At 49.5% G+C, this 19,319-nt stretch overlaps 1 protein-coding gene across 3 annotated transcripts in view; it reads left to right on the top strand.

The window, feature by feature from the left end:
* Window positions 1–19,319, top strand: part of DSCAML1 (DS cell adhesion molecule like 1) — a 369,108-nt gene that overhangs the window by 47,548 nt on the left and 302,241 nt on the right. The window lies entirely within an intron of this gene.

Genomic DNA, 19,319 nt, shown 5'->3' with positions numbered 1-19,319 from the left:
CCCAGCAACTGGGCCTGGCCAGTGGGGCCTCTCTATCTTGCTCCTAGCAGCCCTGCCTCTCCTGCTCCCTCCCTGGGAGTCAGCCAGTCCTGATAGACATGTGCAGAGAAAGAGTAGGTAACATAGGTCCTTCTCGGTCTCCCAGGCTCCTGCACACATTGGCTGGGCTGGCTACATGCAGCACTAGCAGCCTGGAGTCCCAGCCCTCCCCTCCTCCATCCTCATCTCCAAAGTGGATTGCAGGCAAAAGAGGACTGGAGGTTTGCCTTCCACACCTGCTGAAACTTGTGGTCCATGCCTCATGATGGTGCATTCACAGTACACAACCCAGGAGAGCAAGGGCTGATGCAAAAGCTGATGGAACTGGGCTGTGTGGCTGAAGGTGGAAAGATGTGGGAGACATGATTCCTGCCTTCTCCCAGTGTCTAAGGTGCCATCGGACGGAAAAGGAGCAGGCTTATTGTATGAGGCTCCAAGAGGCAGGACAAGGACCAGTGGGTGAAAATGATGGGGAATACAGCTGGCTCGGGATCAGTGTGACTTTTCTAATGGTCATCAGTGGCTTGGATTCCCTCATGAGGTAGTGAGCTCACCATTATGGAGTGTGTCCAGGGCAGGGAGAGAGAATAATTAGTTACCATTTATTCAGTACCTACTAAGTGCCAGGTGTTCTTGCTCTGTCTTCACTGTCTCACAATAGTCTACAATTTTGGTATCATTGTCTCCATATTGTGTTGGAGGCAATAAGCTCAGAGAGGTTAAGTAATTAGCCCACAGTCACACAGCTTGTAAATAGCAGAGCAGGTCTGTGTCCCCAAGGAAGCCTGTGCCCTTCTTGGCATTTTATGGGGCTTGTGGAGGGGAAACTCATTGTGTGGGGGAGAACCCAGATGATCTCCAAGACCCTTCTCCTTACTAAAGATTAGAGGATTCCCTTCCTGGTAAACTCATCCTTGCTTAACCCACCTCTGAGCACCTTGGACTTCAGTCTGACCCCAGCACTTAGGCTCCCCTGGACCCTCAGGGCAAGGCTATAGAACTGCCCCACACAGCACTGCACCCCGCATGCGGCATGATTGTAGGGTTGGGTGTCATCCTTCTCCTGTTATGGAGGGACCTGAGACCAGAGGACATAGGTGGTCTCTCTGAGGTTGAGAAGCTGCAAGGTCTCTGACTCAGGTAGCCCCTTCCTCCTGAAGCCAGCTTGCTCTTCTGGCTGCCATGGTGTGCCAGACCCTCCCTCCTTTGTGTCACTCAGGAGGACTTGCTGTCTTATGCATTCCTGCATTTATTTCTAAATAGGAGGCATTTTCCTGGAGTCCTGTGTAACTCCCTGCCTTGCATTCAGTATTGTGCTGGTGGTGCTGCTCAGGAGGCCAAGGCAGGAGAATTGCTTGAACCCGGGAGGCGGAGGTTGCAGTGAGCCAGATCCCGCCACTGCACTCCAGCCTGGGCGACAGTTCGAGACTCTGTCTCAAAAAAAATAAAGAAAGGATGGTACCTTGAATGTGAAGAAACCCACTCCCAAGGCTTAGGGTTTGGGGCTGCTGAAAAGAAAAGAAAAGATCGGCTGTGCTTGACTTGTTGTGGAGAGAACACCGTTTAGAGGAAAGGTCAGGGTCTGCAGGCAGAGGCCACAGGAGGAAGCATCAGTAGAGGCAATAAAGACTGGGGTGGTGCAGAACTCAGGACAGGCAAGGGGGGGAGAGGCAGTAAAGGCCAGAGGGTGGCGAGGAGTCTGGCCACTGGGCCCAGCGGTGTCAGTGAGATGGATTGGGTTGATGCAGGTAGATTGGATTCATTCATTATCTATTCATCCACCACTAATGGAGGGCTCTCAGGGAGGACAAGCCTTGCTGACCCACACATTCTAACCCAGTGGTGTTTTGTGCTGTGTTAGAGGTCTGTCCAAAGCTCTAAGGGAGCCCAGGCCTCCCAGGGAGGTTCCGTGGAAGACCTGAGATTTCAGCCGATCCTGAAGCCTAAGCAGGAGTTTGTCAGGCAAAGAGTGGGATGGGAGAGCCATGGGGACAGTGTGTTGCGAAGGCCTGGAGGAGTCACAGAGCCCTGTGTGTTTGGGGAGCACCCTGTGGTCCCCAGGTCAGGGGGTGGCAGAAAGGGTTGTCCCAGGCTGCTAATAGCACACTCAAAGCTGGGAGTGTCGGCAGTTGCTAGGGGTCTAAGGAGGAGGCCACGTGGGCAGGTGTGTACTCCAGAAAGATGCCCCAAGGGCTGCGGGAAGGGTAGCTTGGATCTGAGGCTACTGGCCCCTCTCCTGAGAGCTCCAAGCACTTTCCTGGGTACCACTGGACTTCCCTTGGCCTCCTGGGTCCCTGTGATGGAGCGAGAGGCAGAGAGGAAGCCACAGAGAAGCCAAGGCACTGTCCCTCAACCACACTCACAGCTGGGGACAGCTCTACCATCAGGTCTCATGTCCCAGTCTCCTAATCCTGTCTGCTTCCAAATGCCCATGTGCAAGGCGCCTAACACATTTGCAAAATGCTGGATTATAATAATAAAAATTCACTTATCACTTACTAGGTGCCAGGCACTGTTCTAAGCACCTTACCTATGTTAATTAATTCACTTAATCCTCAAACGAATCCTGTGAGGAAGATGCTATTATTATCCCCATGTCACAGACAAAGACATTGAGGCACAGAGATGTCAAGGACATAGCTGGGATTTGAACCCAAGCAGAATAGCTCAGATAACGAGGCAGGCAGACGAGCTGTTCAAGGACTGGCCTGTGAAGGGAGGGAGCCATTCCGGAGGAGGGTGGTCATGCCAGAACACTGTCTCACACGGAGTGACATGAGTCTCTCTGGGTACTGACATCCCATAGCCCTGGGCCCCAGTGAACAGGGGAGGCTGTAGGTCAGTGAGGGTAGGAGGGCCAGGAAGAACCCCAGTGCTGGCCGCCTGCATGGGAAGGGCAGAGGGCCAGGGGTTATGTGCTGCCCATCCCTGTCCTCCACCCTACCCTGCCTTGGCCTCAAGGGGAGAAAAGCTCCCTTGGCGTGGAACAGCGTCAAGCCCTCAGTAGCCTGCCCTGGTTTTGTTTTTGTTTTTCAGCCAGGTGTTGCTTTTTCTTAATTGAGTTTTTAATGAAGTTTAACCTACACACAGAAAAGTACACTGACCTTAAGAGAATGTTTATGAAATGAACATGTCCACGTAGCCAAGCCCCACCCCCAGGTAGCCTCGCCAGTCCTCCGTGAGCCTCCCATGCACCCCTCCCAGCTGTTATCCCCCCGACTCAGGTGACCACCCTCCTGAGGCCTGTCACCATGGATTAGTGTTGCCTGGCTTTGAGCTTCATACAAAGTGGAAGCGTACAGCGTGTTCTCTTATGCCTGGCTTCTCCCACTCGATGTTGTATCTGTGCAGATTGCTCAGGAGGTTGTGCTGGTTGTCCTGGTAATCACTGTGGCTGTCAAGTAGACCCTGGTCCTGGCCACCTGCCCTCTGGGCAGCACATCCTCTGGGTTGGTCCGCCCTCCCTGCTGGGGTGAGACAGGCCTTGGCATGCAGGGGGAAGGTTGGAGCCCCTGGACATCTCAGAGCTGACATACTCCTTTTTGTGACTTCCTTCCCCTTTGCCTGTAGTTTTGAGAACCTTCTGTGCCCCCTGTGGTCTCCTGTCCGCCTCCAGGTCTAGAATCAAAGCCAGGTACACTGGAAGGAAAGTCCCCTTCCTGTTCTCTGGCTCAGGCCAGAATCGGCTGCACAGACCCAGGCCGAGGGCAGGGTAAGTGTGCACTTTGCCCCCCAGGACTCTGGTTACTGTGGCTGGGGCTGGTTGGAGAGCAGAGGGAACACCCCCCAGCCACAGACCAGGCAGGACGTGGAGGAGGAAGCTAGGGACTGCTAAAGTCCCTTCAGACTGGGAAGCTGCAGGAATCCAGGCTTCTTGTAAAGGTCTCACTCACTGTGAGAGGTGAAAGGGAGAAAGGCTGAGGCATGTCCTTAAGGCTTCACCTGCCCTCAACTGGGGCTTGTGAGCAAGTCAGGGTCTCAGGCCCCACCCCGCCCTACAGGACTGGAATTTAACAAGACGCCTCACGGAGGTACTAAGGTTTTAGAGGCCCCGCTTTAGGGAATACACTAAGGTGGTCAAGAGCTGGACGCATGCCAGACTGCCCAGGTTTGCATCCTGGCTCAGCCACTTAATGTGTGACCTTAAGCAAGTTACTTAGCCTCTCTGAGCATCATCTCTAAAATAAGGATAATGACAGTACTCACCTGGCGGGGTCGTTGTGAGATTTAAATGAGATAACCCATGTGAAACGCTTTGAGCAGTGCCTAGCACATGGCAAACAATCAATATTGATTATGATTTATTACTCGGTGCCAGGCACTGTGCACGGTACTGTTCCTGCATCACCCCACCCAGCTCTGCGATAACCCGGAGGTGGGTAGCTAGTGTTTAGGCATGTTGTCCAGATCAAGGAAATCATTTTTCAGCTGAGGCCAATGAGTGAACATGTCCCTGGAGACAGAGGAGGCAGAGTTTATAGATGAGTTTTCCTTGGTGTAGGGTGGAGAGCACCACCTTCTCCCCTCTACGGTCGTCGGGGACGTGATACCTGCAGGTCACAGGCAGGCTGCGGGTGTGTTTGTGGGTGTTGAATTCTGTCTGTTAATCGCTAAGGATTAATTGTTAGGGATAAACACAAGGTGTTTGTCTGGCTCCCAGCAAGCACTAAATTAAATGAGAAAGGGTTTGAAGCAGGGGCGGCAGCAGCCTGGGATACTGAGTGAGAGAGTGTTCAGAAGGATCTGAGACTTGGGGAGGACCTGCTTCCCGGGGAACCAGGCCCGGAGCCAAGAGGGTGGTTATGCCAGACAGCGGGAGCTGAGGTGGCCCCGAGGTGTCAGACGCCGCTCAGCATCCTGTATGTCACAGAACTGGTGGGCAGATGGCTCCCTGCAGATCTTGGGGGAACAGAGGACCTGTGCACACAGGCGTGGACAGGACAGTGGGGTCCAGAACTGAGGGATGTCAGGAAGTCGGAGCTTATGTTGGTCACAACTGGGATCTGTGACCCCTCTTGCTCATGGGTGTGCAGCCACATGGATACTATGACCCTCCGGGGACTGGCCCCAACCCAGGAACCTGGTTTCCTGCAGGGCACCCTGCTCTACCTCCTCCCAGGGCCTCCACTCCTCTCTCTCACCACTTTCTCCGTGGCCTGTGCTCCTTGTCTCTGCTGTGTAAGACCACACTGTTATTGCTCATTGACTTGCCTGTCTCCCCTATGGACTAGAAGTGCCTCGAGGGTAAGAAAGCATGTCTTATTTTCTCTGTATTCTCTCTCCATCTGCTTTGTGCTCTGTGCACAGAGCTTGGCACAAAGCAGATTGTCCATACCTGCTGGATAGATGGATGGATGGATGGATGGATGGATAGATGGATGGGTGGATGGATGGATGGGTGGATAAGAGTGGAGTAAGGGCCAAGCATGGTGACTCACACCTGCAATCCCAGCACTTTGGGAAGCCAAGGCGGGTGGATCACAAGGTCAAGAGATTGAGACCATCCTGGCCAACATGGTGAAACCCCGTCTTTACTAAAAATACAAAAATTACCCGGGTGTGGTGGCGCATGCCTGTAGTCCAAACTACTCGGGAGGCTGAGGCAGGAGAATGGCTTGAACGCAGGAGGCGGAAGTTGCAGTGAGCTGAGATTGCGCCATTGCACTCCAGCCTAGACGACAGAGCAAGACTCTGTCTCAAAAGAAAAAAAAAGGTTTGGAGTAAGCATCTCCATAGTCATACTCCCAGAAGGGACACATGGGAGACAGGGAGAGGCCACTGGTGAGGCCACAGCATCACAAGTAACCCAGTGACCCCATGTTTATCACAATTTCCTGACATAGGTCTCTGGATATGTCAAGGCTGGATTCTCCATAGCCCATTCTCGGACAAGACCACACACCCCCCAAAACCCTCAGTAGCCTTCTCCTCCAAATATTTTTCTCTGATTCAAGTATGTTGATTCTAGTGTGTGCACACACAGTCCGTGAAGCCTGGATGCTGACCCAGCTCTCCAAGTTCCCAGCTTTGCTCCCTGCACGGAGCTGCCCTGCTTTGTCTCTGCCCTGGTCACACTCCTCGCCACCCAGTCACCTCCACTCCGTCCAAGCTCAGGGTGTTACCAGATGGACTTGATCCTATTATTTTTCAGAGCATTCGAGATTCCTGTGTTAGTGAACAGGAGGGTCTCACAACTGGGCTTGGAGTGGAGCCCCAGGACAGATGCAGTACAATCAGTGTCCCAAAATGGGCCTCGGGCTCAACCTAGGGACTTAGCTTTGTCTGTAAATCAGCTCCATGTTTGTCCCGTCATCACTAGAATGGGAGTTAGGAGCTCTGGGTTTGACCTCAGGCTTTTCTCTAAGATAACACCATCTACAGTCTTGGGTTAAGTCATTTCACTACTATGAGCCTCTTCAGTGTCTTAGTTTGTGAAGTGAGGGGCTGAACTCTAATTCTTCAGGACTGGATTTTACGATTTCTTATCCATGCCTCCCTGAGACTTTCCTAGAGCCCATTTCTATAGGTGAGTCCCTATGAGATGATGTGCCGTCTGTTATCTAGTAATGGGCCAGCCATCCTCCAAAGACTCAAGGTCAGGTGGCTGGAGCCGAGGGAGATTTCTCATTCTGTTTCCTCCCTGAGAGCATTTGCCCAGGGTAACTTTTCTCAGGGGTTATGACCACCCAGCAGGGACAAAACCCTGCTGGCCACCAGGGTCCAGTTTGCCTTTCCCTCTTGTCCTGCCTTCCCACCATGATACTAAGCCAGCCTGGACTTTGCCTGTGGTATGCAGCTTGTGGGCTCCATACAGCATCCTTTAGGATGCAGGAGGCACTTAAGACCTCCTAGTGATGCTGAGGGATGCAGGGGCGGGGCACAGAACCAATGCTGAGGGACGCAGTGGCAGAGGCCCAGGACCAGAGTCCAGAGACCTGCAGCTTCAGAGGAACGGAAGCTGGACATGCTTGAACACAAAGAGGCTGTGTTGTGTGGACACAGCCTGGAAAAGGGGAAAGAACAGGAGCATTCGGAGGTTTCACCTCCCCTAATTACTGCGTGTTCTTAAGGAAAGTTCCCACACATCTTTGAGCCTTAGTTTCCTCATTTGTCAATGGGAAAAACACTGCATTCCCATTTAGGTGATGCAAGCTGTTGTAATAGAGAAACCCTAAATCTCAGTGGCTTACCACAACAAAATATATTTCCTGCTCACATAGAATCCAATAGGTAGTGAGAATCCGCTCCATGCAGTCATCTAGGGATCCAGGCTAACTAAGAATCCATTGTCTTTAACCTCTGGCTCTCAAGGTTGCACTTATTATTACCATTCAGAGAGAGATGACAGAAGAGAGCAAATGTGGAGGATGAAGTGGGAGGTTTTTGTAGACCAGGCCCAGGCATGGCATTCGTCACTTCCACCCACATCCCACTGGCCAGGAATCAGTAGACGCCCCACTTAGATGTAAGGAATTTGAGGAAAGCAGAGTCCCTGGCTGGGCAGCTGCTTTCCAACAACTCCACACTCTGGTGGAGACCATCTCTGCCAAAAGCACCTACTTCCAGGATTGCTAGGGATGTTTATACATAAGAAAACAAAGGTACCCTACATTGATAGTTGCCGGGTAATGTACATTTCCCCCTTTTCTTCTCAAACGGGGAACCCCTCCCCTCGAGCTTGCCTGACATCTCCATTTGGATCTGAAGGCCTGGCTGGCTGGAGGCCGCGGTTCCCATGCACTGATTGCTGGTGCGTGCTCCATCTTGGTCTGGTTGAGCCAACCCCAGCGGGTCAGCTGTTCCTGGTTGAGCCCAGCTGTACTCCTTCTGGAGGTGTGAGTGTGCAGCAGCAAATCTGTGGCCATAGTTATTGGCTGTCCTCATTTCTTGAACAATAAATATATAACCTTGGAGTTGGGATGGCCATGGCTGGGGCTTGCCCCTTGCTGAGACCAGGCTTGTCCCTTTTCAACATTTGCTAGGTGGCTGGAGTCAAGGGTGTGGCAGGAATGAGCTTTTGAAGGATACCTGGGCAGGGGGGTGGCTTGCCAGGGGTTAACATCATCAGTAATGAGGTGTGCTGACTGGGGCTGGGGTTGGAGAATAGGAAGGGACTGGAAATGGAGTTTTGTAAGCCCTACAGATAAAGACTTTCAGTGTGAGACAGGGTGACCAACTTGTCCCAGTTCGTCCAGGACTCAGGTTTTAGCACTGAAAGTTCCATCTCCCACGAACCTCTCTCCACCTCAGTCTTGGGCATACTGGGACAGTTGGTCAGCTTAGTGTTAGATGTAGATAGGTCATTAACGGGGAAAGAATATGAATTTTGACGTCAGAGTCAGACCAAAGTCCAAATTACCAGCTGTACAACGTGTGGCAAGTACTGCATCCTCTCTAAGCCTGTTTTCTCATCAGTAAAATGGGGCTAATGGAGCACTTTTTCTTTCCCACAGAGAGCCATTTCCATGATTAGGTCAAATAATATATGTAAGTGTCCTGGTCCTCCCTTCCTGTATGTGGTTGTCTAGCCCCTGCCTGACTCTTCCCAGTGACCAAGGAGCCCCGTCTCTTGAAGGTACCCATTCTCTTGTTGTCTACATCTGGTTGTTGGAAACATCCCTTTTGGGAATCTCCACCCATTGGTTCCTCTTCTGGACTTGCACACATCACGGCCCTGAACTCTAAAAATAATGGTCTTGTGCCCAACTCTCTGAGCAGATGGATCTGAGCAGAGGTAGAAATGTTTTATGTCAGAGAGGCTGCAGCTGGGTCTATCATGAGACCCAGTAGATACATGACAATGCCGGCTCCCACCTCCTCCTACTGTTTCTGATCAATCTGTTTTGCCCATTGCAGCTACCATGTGAGACATTAGGCATTGGGGTGATCAAATCATCCTGGTTTGCCCAGGACTTTCCCAGCCACCCCTAATGGCCATGCAGCCCATCTTCAGGGGCACTGTTGCCTTGAGTTGTGCAGTGCACACCCTGAGTAACCATATGCACAGAGTCCAGTATCCACTGCGGGGTTCTAGTGGGTAAATAACTTGACTTCAGTTTGAGGGCACCATGTGGCTCATGCTGTCTACAGTTAAAGTAAGCAGCCACCACCTGCTCCCAGGCATTCTCTGTTGATACGTAGGCTTTGTGGGATTAAAGTCCTTTTATCTGTTTTATCTCATTATCCATTTCCATGTCCTAGGTCACTGTTCTCAGACATGTGTGCACAACAGAATCGGCTGGAGGGCTTACTGAAGCACAAATTGCTGGGGCACAACCCCAGAGGTTCCGAGTGAGTAGGTTTGAGAGGGAGTCCAAGAAGTTGCATTTCTAACAATATCTCAGGTGATGTTACTGGGCCAGGTCCTCTTTCAAGAACCACCGTCCTAGGAAATCTTTCTTGGTAGCCTGTGCAGTGGGAGTCAGGAGACCAGGGTCAGGTCCCTTCCCTGCCTCTTATTAGTGACATTAATATAGGCATATCACTTCACCTCTCTGAGGCTTAGTTTTCTTTCTTTATCAACTGGCAATGGAAACCTTTGCTTTGATCACCCCGAGGTATTGTTTGGAGGATCAGATTAGACAATATGTGTTCAAGCCCTGCAAGTTGTTTCATGGCTACATAGTGTCGTTTGAAGCTGATAATTTCTTCTCTGGAGTAGAGGTGTTTTCCCTCTGCCTTCTGGTGGACTGTTCTATTCTTCTCCTTTTAGGATGTGACAATACATCTCTTCATCTCTTACCATGAAAAGTACCCAGATGCAGGGAAAGGAACTGCTGCAGAAAGACTTGGAGCTGCAACCAGTAAGCAGCCTGTCAAAGTCAGCACTTCCAAAATAGAGATAATGGTTATACCAGCGCAAACGTGTGTTGTGGCTCCAGACCACACAGGGGGTTACTCTCAGAGAGGCTCATGCTAAACCTCTTCCCTGAGCACCATGAAAATCCTTTCAGACTGGAAGAAATTCCTGGGCAAGCTAAAGCTTTGAGCCTGGAGACCCAGTGAAATGAGCATGAGGCTGGTCATCCACATTTTTATGAATACGCTTGTAGGTACATTTCATATGGACACGCAAGCAGTCTTCCCGGGAACAAATGTGCATTACCTGTGTGCACAGACACACAATAGCTGGTGAGGATGAAGTATGGTTGACATTGACGTTGTATGACTAACGCTGAAGTCAGCCAGAGGGGTCTGGCTGATGTCAGCATCTAGGGGAAGACTTGAGAAACAGTGAGCTAATTACTGCTAGACCCACAAAATTCTTCGTAGGGAGGGAATGACCTAGAATGCAAAATAGGTTTCATTTTGTATGGAAAACTGGGTGGATTCTAGCAAGAAAAGTACTGAGCAGGTTGGAATCGCTGGAGTGCTGGCAGAAGGGGAGAAAAGAGTTCACAGTGTGTGGGTGGAGAGGAAATGAATAGGTGCCATTTGAAACTGTCCCATTCTAGAACAATGCAGAATATGTATCTCTATATAGATGTACACACACACACAATCATTCAACAATAAGCATCTATTGAGTAACCTACATTCTGCCAGTTTCAGGCAGTCATCATCTTTCACCCATGCAACCTGCAATTGCTTCCTAACTGATTTCGGTGCCTCCAATTTCTTTCCACCTCTATCTAAAATAGAGATCTGATCATATCACAGCCTGACTTTAAACCTCTCATGACTCCTCACTGTGTGTGTAATAAATATCTACACTTGCTGTCACAGCCACACTGGACCGATCCCAGTCCCCAGAGCCTGCCATGCCATCTCATGCTTCTCTGGCTTCCCCCTGGTCGCTCTCATTGCCGGGACCACCCTTCTTGACAGGTAAGCCTGCTACTCTTCATAAACCCCTCCTCAGATGTGTCTCTTCGGTGAAGCCTTCCTAAGGCCCAGCAAGTGAACCCTTTACAGGTCCCGCATTGTAGGACGTCATTGATTCTGAGCTAGACTATTGATGGAAGACGTACCATCATTTTGGTAATCATAAACACCACCTTAGACATATACCTCAGTGGTATGGTATGTTCCACATTCAGGAACGTGGCCATGTGGGGCAGCATGTTGGCTCTCTGTAGGCCCCCAGTCTGCTGTCCCGGTCTCGGATGGTATTATGCCACGATCCCCTTTGGGTGTGCTGGCCTCTGAGCTCTGAGTTGTGCTCCCCAGGAGCAGGCGGCACCTGGCATTCCCCCACTCACTGTGTGCTTGCTGATTGAGTGACTGCCTGCCTGAAGTCCACTGGGAATGTCAGATGGAGCAGACACGGAACTTGGCCCTTCTTCACAACACTCAAACTTTAAACCCCAACAGGGCTTTTACAGCTGTTCTTCCTTTTTCATCATAGAATAACTGGAAAGGATGAAAGAACTGAAAATGATCTTTTCTAACTTATAACTAGGGGAGTTGAAACCCAGGAAGGTTTAAAGCAACTCACCCACAGCCAAGAATGGAGTTCAAGCTTCCCCCATTCACAGGACTGTGTTCTTTCAGCTGAATGGCATTGCCTCCTTAAACAATGGATCCTAAAGAAACAGCAGATCTCTCACCTGGAGCCTGATACCCACACTGTGTATAGCAGCTTGCTGAGTTCTTGCTCTGTGCTGGTGCTTGACACAGGTGGTCCTGTTTACCCCTTGCAGTGGCTCTGCAGTCTAGGTCTCATTACCCCCATTTCACAGAGCAGAAACTGGAAACTGAAGGATGAGAAAGAACTTGCCCACGTTGCAACAGCTAGTGAGAAATGGGCTGTGAATCTCACGTGGAGGGACCTACACTTCACATTTGTTCTGTTCTACTGTGTTACAGATGCCTTTGCATTATTGCCAAAACCACTTTCTTGTCAATAAAATGAGGAGATGGGGCCAATCGTTCTGTGACAAGAAGCAGCCCTAAGAAATTTTGGAAATGTGTGTGTCAGGGAGCGGGGTTTAGGGAGGAGCTGTTCACTAGAATGACTGGTGGGAGCTACTGGTATTCAGAGGGCAGCACCAGGGATGCCAAACACAGAGGAGAGTAGTTCCCCCCAAAAGATGTAGTACCCCCATGGCAGCCAGCCTTCAGCATGACTCTAACCATCCTCGCCTCTTTTTTTTTTTTTTAAGAGAGAAAGGAAGAAAGAGAAAGGAAAAAAAAAAAAAAGAAAGAAAAAATGAAGGAGAAGAAGAATGAGGAAGAGGGAGAGGAAGAGAGAGCTGGGGTGTTGCTTTATTGCCCGGGCTAGAATGCAGTCTAAAAATGGGTATGCCTGTAATTGTGTTTAATAATAGAGACATGGGAAAAAAAATGAGGGAAGAAAATAACTAACAAGCAGCCAACCAATATTTCATTTAAACCTGTAAATAGGTGTGATGTTGTACTGATAAGAGTGTATATTTTGTGTATTTAAAGTGGAGAGTTCTATAAATGTTAATTAAGTCTACTTGTTCCCGATCTGAGTTCAAGTCCTAGATATCGATGTTAACTTTCTGTCTCATTGATCTGTCTAATATTGATGTTGAAGTCTCCCACTATTATTGTGTGGGAATCTAAGTCTCTTTATAAGTCTTATATATCTGGGTATTCCTGTATTGGGTGCATATATATTTAGGATCTTTAGCTCTTCTTGTTGCATTGATCCTTTTATCATTATGTAATATCCTTCTTTGCTTCTTTTGATCTTTGTTGCTTTAAAGTCTATTTTATCAGCAAAAATTGCAACTCCTGCTTTCTATTTATTTATTATTTTTGCTCTCCATTTGGTTGGTAAATTTTTCTCCATCCCTTTGAGTCTTTGTGTATCCTTGCATGTGAGATGGGTCTGATGTAGCATACCAATGGGTCTTGGCTTTTTTTGCCTGTCTGTGACTTTGGATTGGGGGATTTAGTCAGTTTAAATTTAGAGTTAATAATAATATATGTGAGTTTGATATTGCCATTTAATGTTAACTGGCTGTTTTGCCCATTAGTTGATACAAGTTCTTAATTATGTTGATGTTCTTTATTTTTAGGTATTTTTTAGAAAGACTGATACTGGTTGTTCCTTTCTATTTGTAGTGGTTTTTTCAGAAGCTCTTGTAAAGCAGGCCTGGCGGTGATGAAATCTCTGAGTGCTTGCTTGTTCACAAAAGATTTTATTTTTCCTTCGCTTATGAAACTTAGTTTGGCTGGATGTAAAATTCTGGGTTGAAAGTTCTTTTCTTTAAGGATGTTGAATATTGGCCCCCACTCTCTTCTGGCTTGTAGGGTTTCTGCTGAGAGATCTGCTGTGAGTCTGATAGGCTTCCCTTTATGGGTAACCTGACCTTTCTCTCTGGCTGCCCTCAGTATTTTCTCCTTCATTTCAACCCTGGTGAATCTGGCGATTATGTGCCTTGGGATTGGTCTTTTTGAGGAATATCTTTGTGGTGTTCTCTGTATTACCTGGAGTTGAGTATTGTCCTGCCTTGCTAGGTTGGGAAAGTTTTCCTGAATAATATCCTGAAGCATATTTTCCAGCTTGGATTGATTCTCTTCGTCACATTCAGGTACACCTATCAAACATAAATTAGGTCTTTTCACATAGTCCCATATTTCTTGGAGACTTTGCTCATTCCTTTTTATCCTTTTTTCTCTAATCTTGTCTTCACATTTTATTTCATTAAGTTGGTCTTCGACCTCTGATATCCTTTCTTCTGCTTGATCAATTCGGCTGTTAAAACTTGTGCATACTTCGCGAAGTTCTCGTGTTATGTTTTTCAGCTCCATTAATTCACTTATATTCCTCTCTAAATTGTGTGTTATTGTTAACATTTCATCAAACCTTTTTTCAAAGTTCTTAGTTTCTTTGCATTGGGTTAGAACAAGTTCTTTTAATTCCCAGAAGTTTCTTATCATCCACCTTTTGAAGCCTGCTTCTGCTAATGGAACACAGTCTTTCTCCATCAGGCCTTGTTCCGTTGCTGATGAGGAACTGTGATCCCCTGTAGAGGGAGAGGCGTTCTGAGTTTGGGTATTCTCAGCCTTTTTAGGCTGGTTTCTTCCCTTCGTTATAGATTTATCCATCTGTGGTCTTTATAATTACCGTCTTTATAGTTGGGTTTCTGAATGAACGTCCAACTTGTTGATTCCCGGCGCTAAAATCTGAGCAACCCATTGCTCCGGCCAAAACAGCGGCGTTAAGATTGATGGTGCTTTTCTGACTCTGCACCAAGAACCGCCGCACCAAGGCAGCGGCAAAACAACCTCGCCGGCCACAAGAGTCGCGCTGGCGACCCATGGGGCTCCTCTGCTGGGAATCACCTGGTGCATGAGCAGCAAAAATTGATCTGAAAGTGTGGCGTCCTCTCGTTCTCTGCGCTTTCAGTGGGAGCTACAATCCCGAGCTGCTATCGATCAGCCATCTTGGATCTCTCTCCCCCTCCCCTCTTGAAGCTACACCTTGTGTAGTTCTCTCTCATATTGTACTGGGGTTGGTTTGCGTGACCAATAGCATGTGATGAAGGTGATGATGTCATTTCCAAGATTTGGTTGTAACGGACTGTGGCTTTCATCTCGGGCTCTCACCCTTGTGTGGCTGGCTTTGGCGAAAGCTGCCATCAGGTTGCAAGCAGCTATGTGGAGATGCCCACATGGTGAGGAACTGAAGCCTCCAGCCAGCAGCCGGAAGAGATCGAGGCCTGATGCAGACACCTGAGTAAGCTGGATGCAAATTCTCCAGCCCCAGCCGAGTCTCATGGTGACTGCAGCCTGGCCTGTAGCTGCGCAGTCTCATGAGAGACTCTAAACCAGAGTCAACTAGCTCAACCACTCTGGGATTCTAGACCCTCAGAAACTGTGGAGTTATGTCACTTGAAGCTTCTGAGTCTTGGGGTGATTTGTTTTGTACCAGTAGATAACCAATACAGCCCCAATAAGAGACACTGTCAGTCTGCGATTTCTGGAGCTCTCTGGGGAGCTGTATAGATAGCGGTTGGGTTCTGAGAAGCAGTGCTGGGATGGCCATAGGAGTGTGTGCTAGGAACTGTGACTTAGAGTGGCTGCCCCATAGCTGGGCGCTGGGCCTCCTGGCTCCTCCCTCGGCCCTGTGGTTCTGCCCCCTCCAGGAGCCCTGGGGGGAAGCCAGGCTGCAGGAACAGCCTGGCCACTGTCCCCTGGTCATGACAGTGACAGGACCCGCTTGGGCGCAGCTCCGGGCCCAGCACGGTCTATGCTTTATTATGGCCTCTCTTGTTTTTCAAAACCTCTTTCATTTTGTATGAGCAGACAGATGTGAGGGCCTCACAGGCTCACACAGGCTGCTGTTCTGGGAAAGAAAAAGATATTTTGGGTTTCCCTTTCTTTCTATGGAGGGCCAGCCTTCTTCTTGCTTTATTTTTTCATGTGCTTTTTAAAGGCGTGATTGTCCTCCTCTTGTAGACAGCCCCACCCACCCCTGCCCCACACAGCCTCTACTCTCTTCAGGGGCAGGTGTCTTGGATCTGTTCTTTTTAACTTGTGTGACCTTGAGCCAATACTGCATCTTCTTCATGCTTTAGTTTTCTCATCTGTAAAATGAGGACAGTAATTCGTGCACTGTGAGATTTGGAATAAGATCCTGAACATGAAAGTCCCTTGTAAACCGGCCTGGTGGCTCCGCTGCCAGGGCTTTCTGTGGCCATAGACATGTTCCTTGGAATCCCTGGCTTCAAATTCTTCCTGTCTACTTTCCTTCCTCCACCTGATGAAAGCCCATCTGACCTTTCAGTGGGGACTGGGAGCCAGCTGTGAGCTTTTGGGAAGGTGGATTCTATGGGATAAGACAGTCCCTCTGCCCTCTCCACCCTGGAAGGCCAAAGATATGGTCTGGTCCCCAGAGGGGAGGCTGGCTGTGTGGAGAAATTGAGGGCTCTGAGGGCCTCTCCACAGCCTGACCTGAATCCCCATTAAACATCCCCCACCACAAGTCCTCAGCTTTCTTGCAGGAAAGATGACTTTAGCCACCCACAGCCCCGGCCAGCAGCAGAGGCAAACAGCAGCAGCTCCTCCCCTGGCTTTCCCTGGGCCCACTCTTTTGCTGTGATACATGTCTGTCCTTATCCTCCCATTCCCAGCTCCAGCCTTGGTCCTAAACCTCCTTTCTCACCTGTCTCATCTTTCCTCCCACTAATCGTGTACTCTGCAAATATTTATGGGACACCAGCTATGCACCAGGCCCTGCAGATATGGTGGGAACAAAACAGGCATAGGCCCTGCCCCCTCTGGAGCTTACAGAAGAGAACAGCAAACAGATGCCAAGCAATCACAAAAGCTATGGAAGGGATTGGGGAGAGAATGGGGCTGCAGGGATAGGGCTCTGAGAAGGGTTTTCAGAGGAGCCAACAATTCAAGGTTTAAAATAAGAGCAGGCACTGACCTGGCAGAGCCGGAGGAGAACCCAAGGTAGCCCAAGTCTACTGAGAGTTGGTGCCTTCTAGGAATGGGCAAGCCAGTGTCAGGGAAGTTGAGAATGTGGGGGCCCAAGGGGCCAGCAGGGATTTTCTAGTCTCCCCACAAGGTTTTCAGAGACTGAAGGTGGCTCTATCAGGCCTATCTCTCCCCACCTTTTCCATCACTGGGTTCCCCCACCCCTTAAGTGCTCTTGCTTCCTAGAGAAAGACCTCCCCAGGGCCAGGTAAATCAGAGTGAAAGCCCATGCCTTTGGGAGTGTCCCAGCAGTGAGGTCACTGGGCAGTGACTTCGAGAGCAAGAGAAGAGGAGTGACCAAAGAAGTGACTTCTCCAGACAGTTCCCCAAAAGACAAGATGCATGCTTACATGCATGCAATTGGTCCCTAAGATTCAAGGCCCAGAGGAAAATGGCTTCTTCAGACAATCCTCCAAAAGACAAGATGTGTACATATCTGCATGCAGTCGGTCCCTGAGACCTGAGGCCTCGAGGGGCTCTCTTCCAATACCCTCGAATGCTTCTCACCCCAGAAAATGCTTTCTTCCCCAGCGTGTTGAGGGACCATGGGCCTGACTGCACTCTCCTGTAGGTGGGTGTGATGTGGCTTTGGGCAATAGTCACAGGCAGGTTTCATCTGTAATCCTTTAGTAGCCAGCAGACCGGCCTGCCACCACCTCGAGTCTACCATCCCTAAGCGTGTAGGGACAAAGCAGTTGTTCACAGGGCCGAAAATCCACGCAGATGGAGCCACATCACTCAGTCCAACTCGCTGAGCCCTACTCTGCACCAGGGACTTTATGGGAGGCAGTGCACAACCAGACCATGCTTCCTTAGCATTCATTCTGGATTTGTAGAGAGGCTACTCTGTGCTAAGCACTGCACAGAGCATAAATGGGGAGAGCAGCAGGAGGTTCACAAAGCAGAGAAGATCGGGGCTGGCTGCTCTGGTCTTCCGGGCTGTGCGGCGCCACCAACTCTTTCTGGTCCCTTCCCCCTGCATATCCTCCTGAGGCTTCTCCCTGCCTCTGCCCCGAGCCCCAGGCCCCCTCTGTCCTCCTCTCTTGCCAGTTCACCCCTGATGATATTCCTATTTAAAAATAAATCACTGCAATCTTTAATTGAAGACTAAATAATTGCTTCATTGTATTTAAATGTGGCCCTTGGAGGCTCTGGGAACAATTAGAAGAAAACGTAGGGCAGTGCTGGGTGCGTGTTTCCAAGCATATAATTCTTTTTATTATTATCATACCGAGGTTCGTAGGATCTGGAAAAGGAAAGTGTGCCCCTCCTCCCGAGTTAGTCATGCACAATTTACATGCAATAATAACAATAATAATGATAATAATAACAATTCCTGGCTTTTCTCTGATTCATGCTTGGCTCCCAAGGAAGCTGGGCAGTCGTCACCATGCTCTTTCCGGAAGGAGAGAGGTAAGAGCCGCCCCAGCTGTCTCTCTGCAGACCTTTTAGAAGTGACAGCAGCCTGGCCCTTCTGTCAGGGGCTGGGTTTGAGGTGGGCGCAGACTGACCTTCCATGTGTGTGCTCTAAGTTCTGAGAGGTTCCCCAGTTGGACCTCACACCATGTCTACAATTCCACCCTTCATTCAGAGACAGTGTGAGAGCCGGATAGGGCCTTGGAGCTCATCTTTTTATAATGGAGGCAGCCAGGCCCCAAGAAGTAATCTTAGCCTCAGGTTTCAATGCTTATTAGTAACAGAACCAGAAAGAGGACTCGGTGTGTGAAATAGGTGAGCAGAGTCCTTGGAACCAGAAGACCTGGGTCTGGCTGCCTTTCCTGCTCCATCACTGTTGGTGCAATCCTGGGCGCATTTCTTGGTCTCTTTGTGCCTGTTTCTTGTTCTGGAAAATAAACTAGAAATAATAATAGTTGTTTATCAGGAGGAACCAAGAATGCACTATATATGCAAAAGCTTCCAGGACGGTACCTGTGCACCATGGAGACTCATCGGCATTTACCTGTGCTTTCCAAAACTCTGCAATCTTCAGGAGTCTGCTGTTCACGTGCAAATGTCCCTGAGACGGGCAGTGCCTTGGACTCTGGGCTGAATGGCTCCTGGAGGATAGTAAGGTCCTTGAACTTGGAAGGTACCTAGGGAGAGGGAGGAGAAGGAAGAGGAAGATGACATCCCCCCAGCCCTCTGTCCAGCCTGGTCTTGCACAGGCCATGCTGAGATGCCTTTTTTTCCCCGCTCCTGCTGGTTTTTCTCTCTCTCTCCACTCTGGGTCCCAACTGGGCCTGCCCAGGTTCAGCCTGGAAAAATGGCCTGTTGGGCTGTTTTATCCACATTGATTGAGCACCTACTATGTGCCAGACAATGCTAGATACTAAAACTGAAAAGACAAATAAGAGATTTTTCTGTTCTAAAGGAACTTAAAGGTTATGGTGAAAGAGACATTTAACAGCTGCATGTATTGTGATATTAAATGACAGGGCAGAGCCACCTGCAAGGATCTATGGGCTATGGGACCCTGAGGAAGGATGGAGGAGAGCAGACTGCCCAGCTTCTGGGGAAATCCAGGGGGCCACCTGGGGAAGCCACAGGTCTTAAAAGATATGTAGGAATTGGGCCAAGGCGGTTTACAGGGAAAAGAGGCAGTGTGGTCTGTGGCTGGGAGGTGGCAGCTGCATGTGAGGACGAACTCAGTAGTTCAGAATTTCAGCTTCTGCACTGGGAGGCTGGAACAGTGAGATACAAGGCCAGAGATGTGGGCAGAAGTCTTCGTAGATGGCTTTCCAACACCCATGACGAGGACCTTGGGGTGTGGGAAAGCAGCAGCTACCCTGCTCTGGAGTCATAACTTCTCAGGTGAACCAGAGGGCTGCAGCTCTTTCTATTGCACTCGGCTTGCTACGGCAAGACAGAGCTGAGGGGCC

Source organism: Cebus imitator, unplaced genomic scaffold (genome assembly GCF_001604975.1).
Source record: "Cebus imitator isolate Cc_AM_T3 unplaced genomic scaffold, Cebus_imitator-1.0 Scaffold28, whole genome shotgun sequence".
In the NCBI taxonomy this organism is placed as follows: Eukaryota; Metazoa; Chordata; class Mammalia; order Primates; family Cebidae; genus Cebus; species Cebus imitator.
Note: the sequence above shows the minus strand (reverse complement) of the source record. Positions and strands in the feature narration are given on the sequence as shown.